Source organism: Ranitomeya variabilis, chromosome 3 (genome assembly GCF_051348905.1).
Source record: "Ranitomeya variabilis isolate aRanVar5 chromosome 3, aRanVar5.hap1, whole genome shotgun sequence".
Classification (NCBI taxonomy): Eukaryota; Metazoa; Chordata; class Amphibia; order Anura; family Dendrobatidae; genus Ranitomeya; species Ranitomeya variabilis.
The window spans coordinates 622,908,646-622,918,412 of record NC_135234.1 but is presented as its reverse complement, the minus strand read 5'-3'; positions in this window follow the sequence as shown (position 1 = coordinate 622,918,412).

The window sequence follows — 9,767 nt, the reverse complement described above, 5'->3', positions numbered from 1 at the left end:
AACGTGCCTAAAAAAAATCCTAGACGTCTCGAGCCAGCCTGAGGAACTAACTACCCCTAGAGAGAAAGAAAGACCTCTCTTGCCTCCAGAGAAATAATCCCCAAAGATATAGAAGCCCCCAACAAATAATAACGGTGAGGTAAGAGGAAGGCACATACACAGGGGTGAAAACAGATACAGCAAATGAGGCCCACTAATACTAGATAGCAGAAAATAGTAAAGGGGTCTGTGCGGTCAGTAAAAAACCCTTACAAAATATCCACACTGAGATTCAAAAACACCCGCACCAACTAACGGTGTGGGGGGAGAAACTCAGTCCCCTAGAGCAACCAGCAAGCGAGGAAATCACATCTTAGCAAGCTGGACAAGAAACATGATGAATGCTGATAATCAAAAATGAACGGACAAAAACTTAGCTTGTCTTGGAGAGGCTGGGAGCAAGGTAATCACAAGGAATCATAGGAGCACTGAATACATTGATAGCAGGCAAGGAACTGAGTATCCAGGTGAGCTAAATAGGAAACCAACCAAGGATAACGAACCAGGTGATACAGCCAACCTGCAAAAGACAACACTACACAGTACTGCTTGTGACCACTAGAGGGAGCCTAAAAATAGAGTTCACAACAATCTTGTTTCATACTATGTATGTCATTTCCTTCTCCTCTCACAGTCAATATTTGTGGGGGGCTGTCCTATCCTTTGGGGATTTTCTTTGAGGCAAGATAGCTTTCCTGTTTCTACCTTTAGGGGTAGCTAGTTCTCCGGCTGTGTTGAGGTGTCCAGGGAGTGACAGGAACATCACACGGCTACTGCTAGTGTGTTAAGATCAGGAACTGCGGTCTGTATAGTTACCACCTGCTCAGAGCTAGTCGCATGTCGCTCCTAAATTACCAGTCCATAACAGTACAACTGGCCAAGCATGAGTTGAATGCATCTCAAAAGAAGGAAAAGAAAAGGAGTTCTGAGCCATTTTTTTTTCCTTTAGTCTGTTTTGTCTTTTTCCTTCCTCTTAATCTCTGGGTGGATTTAGGCACGGACATGGATGTTCAGGGTTTTCTCGTGTGGATCAGCTTGCTGCAAGAGTTCAGAGTATCCAAGATTATGTTGTTCAGACTCCAGCCTTAGAGCCTAGAATTCCTACTCCAGATTTGTTTTACGGGAATAGATCTAAGTTTTTGAACTTTAAAAATAACTGCAAATTGTTTTTTGCTCCGAAACCCCTTTCCTCTGGTGACCCCACTCAGCAAGTTAAAATAGTTATTTCTCTGCTGCATGGTGATCCTCAGGACTGGGCATTCTCCCTTGAGTCAGGGGATCCGGCATTGCTTAATGTAGATGCATTTTTTCAATCGCTCGGATTATTGTATGACGAACCTAACTCTGTGGATCATGCGGAAAAAACCTTGTTGGCTCTGTGCCAGGGTCAGGAAGTGGCAGAATTATACTGCCAGAAATTTAGAAAATGGTCTGTGCTCACTAAATGGAATCAGGACGCTCTGGCAGCAATTTTCAGAAAGGGTCTTTCTGAAGCCCTTAAAGATGTTATGGTGGGGTTCCCCACGCCTGTTGGTCTGAGCGAATCTGTGTCTCTAGCCATTCAGATCGATCGGCGCCTGCGCCAGCGCAAAGTGGTGCACCATATGGCAGCATCCTCTGAACAGAGTCCTGAGCCTATGCAATGTGATAGGATTCTGACTAGAGCGGAACAGAGGGGATACAGACGTCAGAATGGGCTGTGTTTTTACTGTGGTGATTCAGCTCATACTATCTCTGATTGCCCTAAGCGTATTAAGAGGGTCGCTAGATCTGTTACCATTAGTACTGTACAGCCTGTTTCTCCTGTCTGTGACCCTGATTTGCTCATTGTCATCTTTCTCTGTCATGGCATTTGTGGATTCAGGCGCTGCCCTGAACTTAATGGACTTTGCCAGGCGCTGTGGTTTTTCTTTGCAGCCTTTGCAGAGCCCTATTCCTTTGAGGGGTATTGATGCTACACCGTTGGCCAAGAATAAACCTCAGTATTGGACTCAGCTGACTATGTGCATGGCTCCAGCACATCAGGAAGATTGTTGTTTTCTGGTGTTGCATAATTTACATGATGTTTTTGTACTGGGTTTTCCATGGTTACAAGTACACAATCCAGTGTTGGATTGGAAATCGATGTCTGTGACTAGTTGAGGTTGTCAAGGGGTACATAGTGACGTTCCTTTAATGTCAATTTCCCCTTCCCCCTCTTCTGATGTTCCTGAATTTTTGTCAGATTTCCAGGATGTATTCGATGAGCGCAAGTCCAGTTCCCTTCCTCCACATAGGGACTGTGATTGTGCTATTGACTTGATTCCAGGCTCTAAGTTCCCTAAGGGCCGACTTTTCAAGCTGTCTGTGCCAGAACATACCGCTATGCGGAGCTATGTTAAGGAGTCCTTGGAGAAGGGGCATATTCGGCCGTCTTCGTCACCATTGGGAGCGGGATTCTTTTTTGTTGCCAAGAAGGATGGCTCCTTGAGACCCTGTATTGATTATCGCCTTCTTAATAAGATCACGGTCAAATTTCAATACCCTTTACCTTTGCTCTCTGATTTGTTTGCTCGGATTAAGGGGGCTAGTTGGTTTACCAAGATTGACCTTCGAGGAGCATATAATCTTGTTCGTATTAAACAGGGTGACAAATGGAAAACTGCATTTAATACCCCCGAAGGCCATTTTGAATACCTGGTGATGCCTTTTGGGCTTTCTAATGCTCCTTCTGTATTTCAGTCCTTCATGCATGACATTTTCCGCAATTATCTTGATAAATTCTTGATTGTGTATTTGGATGATATTTTGATTTTTTCCAATTATTGGGAGTTTCATGTGAAGCAGGTCAGGATGGTATTCCAGATCCTTCGTGATAATGCTCTATTTGTGAAGGGGTCTAAGTGCCTATTTGGAGTTCAGAAGGTCTCTTTTTTGGGGTTTATTTTTTCTCCTTCATCTATAGAAATGGATCCTGTTAAGGTCCAAGCACATTCATGACTGGATTCAACCCACATCTGTGAAGAGCCTTCAGAAATTTTTGGGCTTTGCTAATTTTTATTGCAGTTTAATTGCCAACTTCTCTAGTGTGCTTAAGCCCCTGACCGATTTGACGAAGAAAGGCGCTGATGTGACTAATTGGTCCTCTGAGGCTGTTGAGGCCTTTCAGGAGCTTAAGCGCCGATTTATTTCTGCCCCTGTCTTGCGTCAGCCGGATGTGTCTCTTCCTTTTCAGGTTGAGGTTGACGCTTCTGAGATTGGGGCAGGGGCCGTTTTGTCACAGAGGAATTCTGATGGTTCCTTGATGAAACCATGTGCCTTCTTTTCCCGAAAGTTTTCGCCTGCGGAACGCAATTATGATGTCGGCAATCGGGAGTTGTTGGCTATGAAGTGGGCATTTGAGGAGTGGTGACATTGGCTTGAGGGAGCCAAGCACCGCGTTGTGGTCTTGACCGATCATAAGAATTTGATTTACCTCGAGTCGGCCAAGCGGCTGAACCCTAGACAGGCTCGATGGTCCCTGTTTTTCTCCTGTTTCGATTTTGTGGTTTGATATCTTCTGGGATCTAAGAATGTTAAAACGGATGCCCTCTCTAGGAGTTTTTTGCCTGATTCTCCTGGAGTTCTTGAGCCGGTTGGCATTCTTAGGGAAGGGGTGATTCTTTCTGCCATCTCCCCTGATTTACGGCGGGTGCTTCAGGAATTTCAGGCTGATAAACCTGACCGCTGTCCTGTGGGGAAGCTGTTTGTTTCTGATAGATGGACAAGTAAGGTAATTTCTGAGGTCCATTGTTTGGTGTTGGCTGGTCATCCTGGGATTTTTGGTACCAGAGATTTGGTGGCTAGGTCCTTTTGGTGGCCTTCCTTGTCGCGGGATGTGCGTTCTTTTGTGCAGTCCTGTGGGACTTGTGCCCGGGCTAAGCCTTGCTGTTCCCGCGCTAGTGGGTTGCTTTTGCCTTTGCCTGTCCCTGAGAGGCCCTGGACGCATATTTCCATGGATTATATTTCGGATCTACCTGTGTCCCAGAGGATGTCTGTTATCTGGGTGGTTTGTGACCGGTTCTCTAAATGGTCCATTTGGTACCTTTGCCTAAATTGCCTTCCTCCTCTGATTTGGTTCCATTGTTTTTTCTGCATGTGGTTCGTTTGCATGGCATTCCGGAAAATATTGTGTCTGACAGAGGTTCCCAGTTTGTTTCCAGGTTTTGGCGGGCCTTTTGTGCTAGGATGGGCATTAGTTTGTCTTTTTCTTCGGCGTTCCATCCTCAGACAAATGGCCAAACTGAGCGAACTAATCAAACCTTGGAAACCTATTTGAGATGCTTTGTGTCTGCTGATCAGGATGATTGGGTGGCTTTCTTGCCGTTGGCCGAGTTTGCCCTTAATAATCGGGCCAGTTTGGCTACTTTGGTTTTGCCTTTTTTTTGTAATTTTGGTTTCCATCCTCGTTTTTCTTCAGGGCAGGTTGAGCCTTCTGATTGTCCTGGTGTAGATTCTGTGATGGACAGGTTACAGCAGATTTGGACTCATGTGGTAGACAATTTGACGTTGTCTCAGGAAAAGGCTCAGCGTTTTGCTAACCGCCGTCGGTGTGTTGGTCCTCGGCTTCGTGTGGGGGACTTAGTCTGGTTATCTTCTCGTCATGTTCCTATGAAGGTTTCTTCCCCTAAGTTCAAGCCTCGGTTTATTGGTCCTTATAAGATCTCTGAGATTATCAATCCAGTGTCTTTTCGTTTGGCCCTTCCAGCCTCTTTTGCCATCCACAATGTTTTCCATAGATCTTTGTTGCGGAGATATGTGGTACCCGTTGTTCCCTCTGTTGATCCTCCTGCCCCGGTGTTGGTTGAGGGGGAGTTGGAATATGTGGTTGAGAAAATTTTGGATTCTCGTTTTTCGAGGCGGAGGCTTCAGTATCTTGTTAAGTGGAAGGGTTATGGCCAGGAGGATAATTCTTGGGTGGTTGCCTCCGATGTCCATGCTGCCGATTTGGTTTGTGCTTTTCACTTGGCTCGTCCTGATCGGCCTGGGGGCTCTGGTGAGGGTTCGGTGACCCCTCCTCAAGGGGGGGTACTGTTGTGAATTCCGCTCTTGGGCTCCCTCCTGTGGTTTTGAGTGGTATAGCTGCTTCTTGGATTTAGCATTAGCAGCTGCTTCCACTGATCGTCTTTCTGGCTCGGCTATTTTAGTCTGGCCTTATCCCTCAATCAATGCCAGTCGGCAATTGTTCCTGCTTGGAGCCACTGCTCTTTTGGATTTCCCTGACACTCTGTCCAGTTCAGCAAAGATAAGTCCTGGCTTGTCCTTTTGCACTCCACTTGTTGTGGACTTTATTGTTCAGCACATTCTATGTTTTGCTCATTTGTCCAGCTTATCAGTATGGATCTATTCAGCTAAGCTGGAAGCTCTGGGCTGCAGATTTTGCCCTCCACACCTTTAGTCAGGTGTGGAGATTTTTGCATATCTCTGCGGTGGTCTTTTTCTAGTTTTTATTACTGACCGCACAGTGTTCTTTCCTTACTGTCTATCTAGCTAGAACTGGCCTCCTTTGCTAAATCTTGTTTCATACTATGTATGTCATTTCCTTCTCCTCTCACAGTCAATATTTGTGGGGGGCTGTCCTATCCTTTGGGGATTTTCTCTGAGGCAAGATAGCTTTCCTGTTTCTACCTTTAGGGGTAGCTAGTTCTCCGGCTGTGATGAGGTGTCCAGGGAGTGACAGGAACATCCCACGGCTACTGCTAGTGTTGTGTTAAGATCAGGAACTGCGGTCTGTATAGTTACCACCTGCTCAGAGCTAGTCGCATGTCGCTCCTAAATTACCAGTCCATAACAGCCTATGCAGCATCAATAGTAAAAGGATATAATGCTAAAAATAATAAAAAATAAAAAAAATCGTGATATTCTCACCTTTCGGCGTCCGCGGCAGCTTTTCCTGCTCTTCGCGATGCTCCGGTCCCACCGTTTCGCTGATTGGTCGCGGCTGGCCAGGCCGCGACCAATCAGCGACATTGGCGCGGGATTTAAATCACGCTTCGCTGATTGGTCGCGACCAATTAGTGACATTGGCGCGGGATTTAAACACCGCTTCGCTGATTGGTCGTGCCTGGCCTTCCACGACCAATCAGCGACATTGGCATGGGATTTAAATCACGCTTCGCTGTTTGGTCGCGCCCAGCTGGCCGCAACCAATCAGCGACAGGCGCTGTCCGGCCGCGAATTGGCGGAGGATTTAAACCACGCTTCGCTGATTGGTTGCGCTCGGCTGGCCGCGACCAATCAGCGACCATCCCGGACCAACTTTTTACTATTGATGCTGCCTATGCAGCATCAATAGTAAAAAGATATCATGTTAAAAATAATTTAAAAAAAACAAAAAACATTATTTATATTCTCACCTTCCGAAGTCCGCCACAGCCTTTCCCACTCCTCGCGCTCCAGTCCCAAGAATGCATTGCGGCAATGCCCCGAGATCACGTGGCGGTCTCGCGAGACCACTACATGATCACGGGTTATTGCCCCTAGGCATTACTGGGAACGGAGCGTCTCGAGGAGCATCAGTAAAGGCCTCAGCTTGATCCGGGGGCTGACGGAAGGTGAGTATATAACTATTTTTTATTTTAATTGTTTTTTTAACAGGGATATGGTGCCCACACTGCTATATACTACGTGGGCTGTGCAATATACTACGTGGCTATGTTATATACTGCGTGGGCTGTTATATGCTATGTGGCCTGTGTTATATTCTGCTTGGGCTGTGCTATGTACTACATGGCCTGTGTTATATACTGCGTGGGCTGTGCTATATAATACGTGGCATACTGCATGGGCTGTGTTATATACTGCATGGGCTGTGTGATATACTGCGTGGGCTCTGTTATATATTGCGTGGGCTGTGTTATATACTACATGGGCTGTGCTATATTCTATGTGCCTGTGCAATATACTACATGGCTGTGTTATATACTGCGTGGGGTGTGCTATATACTGCGTGGGCTGTGCAATTTACTACGTGGCTATATTATATACTGCGTGGGCTGTGTTATATACTACGTGGGCTGTGTTATATACTGTGACTGTGCAATATACTATGTGGCTATATTATATACTGAGTGGGCTGTGTTATATACTGCATGGGCTGTGTTATATACTACGTGGGCTGTGTTATATACTACGTGGCTGTGCATTCTAGAATACCCGATACGTTAGAATCGGGGCACCATCTAGTATAATATAAGCAGGTCCCAAATAGTGAACCCCTCAGATTAGGTGACGTCCATGTTTTACAGCAGTTCTTCCAATAGTAAAGGGAGATAAATCCCGTTACATCCTATATATCCAAGTACAGAAATGACAGTGATTTACCGATTCTCCATCACATCTTAATGGTTTCTGACTTTCTTGCTCATCACATCCATAGAATAGTTATAACTGAGAGAATCCCGTCAGACATAACTGGAAAACAATGACTAGTCAATTTTTGGTAAACATAGGAAAACCGACTGAACAGCAACCAGTCTGAACTGGTGCATAACCAAAAAAAGTCTTACATAGCAAATAGATAATGGCTGCACTCAATTTTACTGTGCTAAAGCAAGGAAATGTGCGATACATGAAATGTGAATAGCATAATGGCTTGTGAAATCTATGAAAAAACACATGAGATGCTTAGCACAAGATTTGGCCAAAAATTGTGAGCCCATCCACCAAACGTCAAGGTAATCTCAGATCGGATGGGTAACTAACCTGTCTGCCTAGTGTGAACACTTACCTATGGCTAATAACATGGTAAAGCCTGCATTTATAGGAAGGTCAGACTCAACTGTGTTTGGATGTAATTAAAATCACAGCATGGTGAAGGGCGGGGCGTTCAAGTCAGAAAAAATAGTACATAGTAAATATAGGAAAACTGACTGAACATCAATCTAGTCTGAACTGGTGCATAACAAAAAAAAGTCTTACATAGCAAATAGATAATGGCTGCACTAAATTTTACTGTGCTAAAGCAAGAAAATGTGCGATACATGAAATGTGAATAGCATACTGGCTTGTGAAAGCTATGAAAAAACATATGAGATGCTTAGCACAAGATTTGGCCAAAAATTGTGAGCCCATCCACCAAACATCAAGGTAAAATTGAGTGCAGCCATTATCTATTTGCTATGTAAGACTTTTTTTGGTTATGCACCAGTTCAGACTAGATTGCTGTTCAGTCAGTTTTCCTATATTTACTATGTACTATTTTTTCTGACTTGAACGCCCCGCCCTTCACCATGCTGTGATTTTAATTACATCCAAACACAGTTGGGTCTGACCTTCCTATAAATGCAGGCTTTACCATGTTATTAGCCATAGGTAAGTGTTCACACTAGGCAGACAGGTTAGTTACCCATCCGATCTGAGATTACCTTGATGTTTGGTGGATGGGCTCACAATTTTTGGCCAAATCTTGTGCTAAGCATCTCATGTGTTTTTTCATAGATTTCACAAGCCATTATGCTGTTCACATTTCATGTATCGCACATTTCCTTGCTTTAGCACAGTAAAATTGAGTGCAGCCATTATCTATTTGCTATATAGTCAATTTTTGGGCCATGCATTGTTTTACAATCATCCAAATCTGGGAGATGAATGTCATATTATATAAAACAAACACATGTAACCTGGATATAATTATCTAATTATCGCGTGTTATTGAGACATATAGTGATATACAATCCAGATCAAAAATATGAATCTAATTAATATTGGGAAATCCTTGTAAAACACTGATATACTGTATATACAGTACATATTAGCTCCATGTATAGTGAAACTATTCAAATATCCCTCCATGTTGGGAGGATTCATATTGTTTGATCTCCAGTATATTTGGCAATGTACTTCAATGGAAGCCGGCAGTAACAGCCCCCACTTGGAAGGTTGCGGAATGTAATGGTTGTTGGCTCCTCCCCTAATTAGCTCTTTTTTGTCTTGTCTCCCAATGTTTCGGTTGTTGGTTACTCCTCCATCAGTTGATTGACTTGATTTGGCGCCATCTGAGCCGAGCTCAAGATGATAATAGACTTTATCATGACAAGCTCATGAACATTCTTGACGTTGCCCCTTGAGAGGGGGCCAGTTGGTTTTTAGTTGTTTAGTTATATAAAATGTGCTACTTATCTGATGTTTACTGCTGCGCTCAACTCACTGCACATGAGTGCATTTTTCTATCACTTGTTGTAATAAATTTTCTTTTAATTTGGAACAGCCCTTATCATGTTGGTTTCTTATCCATAAATAGGTGAGAACTCTCATTTGCTCTCGCTACTCAAATCCCAGTCTCTGTCTCACTGTCCTGAGTGCAAATTCTAAGAACCTGAAACAGCCATGAAGTGTCACTAATATCTTTGGATATGTATGTGTGAATGAATTTGGATGTTGGTACTCCTACCACATCCAAAATATATTGAGCCCCAGGATGGGGGCACCACTCCTGAATTTGTCTCTTCCCATCCTACCCCTGGTATATGGGGAGAGATATCTATTCCTGTGGGAGGGTTTGTTGTAGAGTGGATGGAGAATTCCTGATCACTTCAAAAAATACACCAGGAGGAGATTGGTAAAGGAGCTACAACAAAAAGCTAGAGATATATCCAAGAAGGGATGAAATCCCTTCTCCTGGATGGAGTCTCTATCAAAGTTTGGTTAAACAATATACTCTTATATTAGCCAAAGCCCATAATGGTAGTAATAGGATTGATTGTATTCAT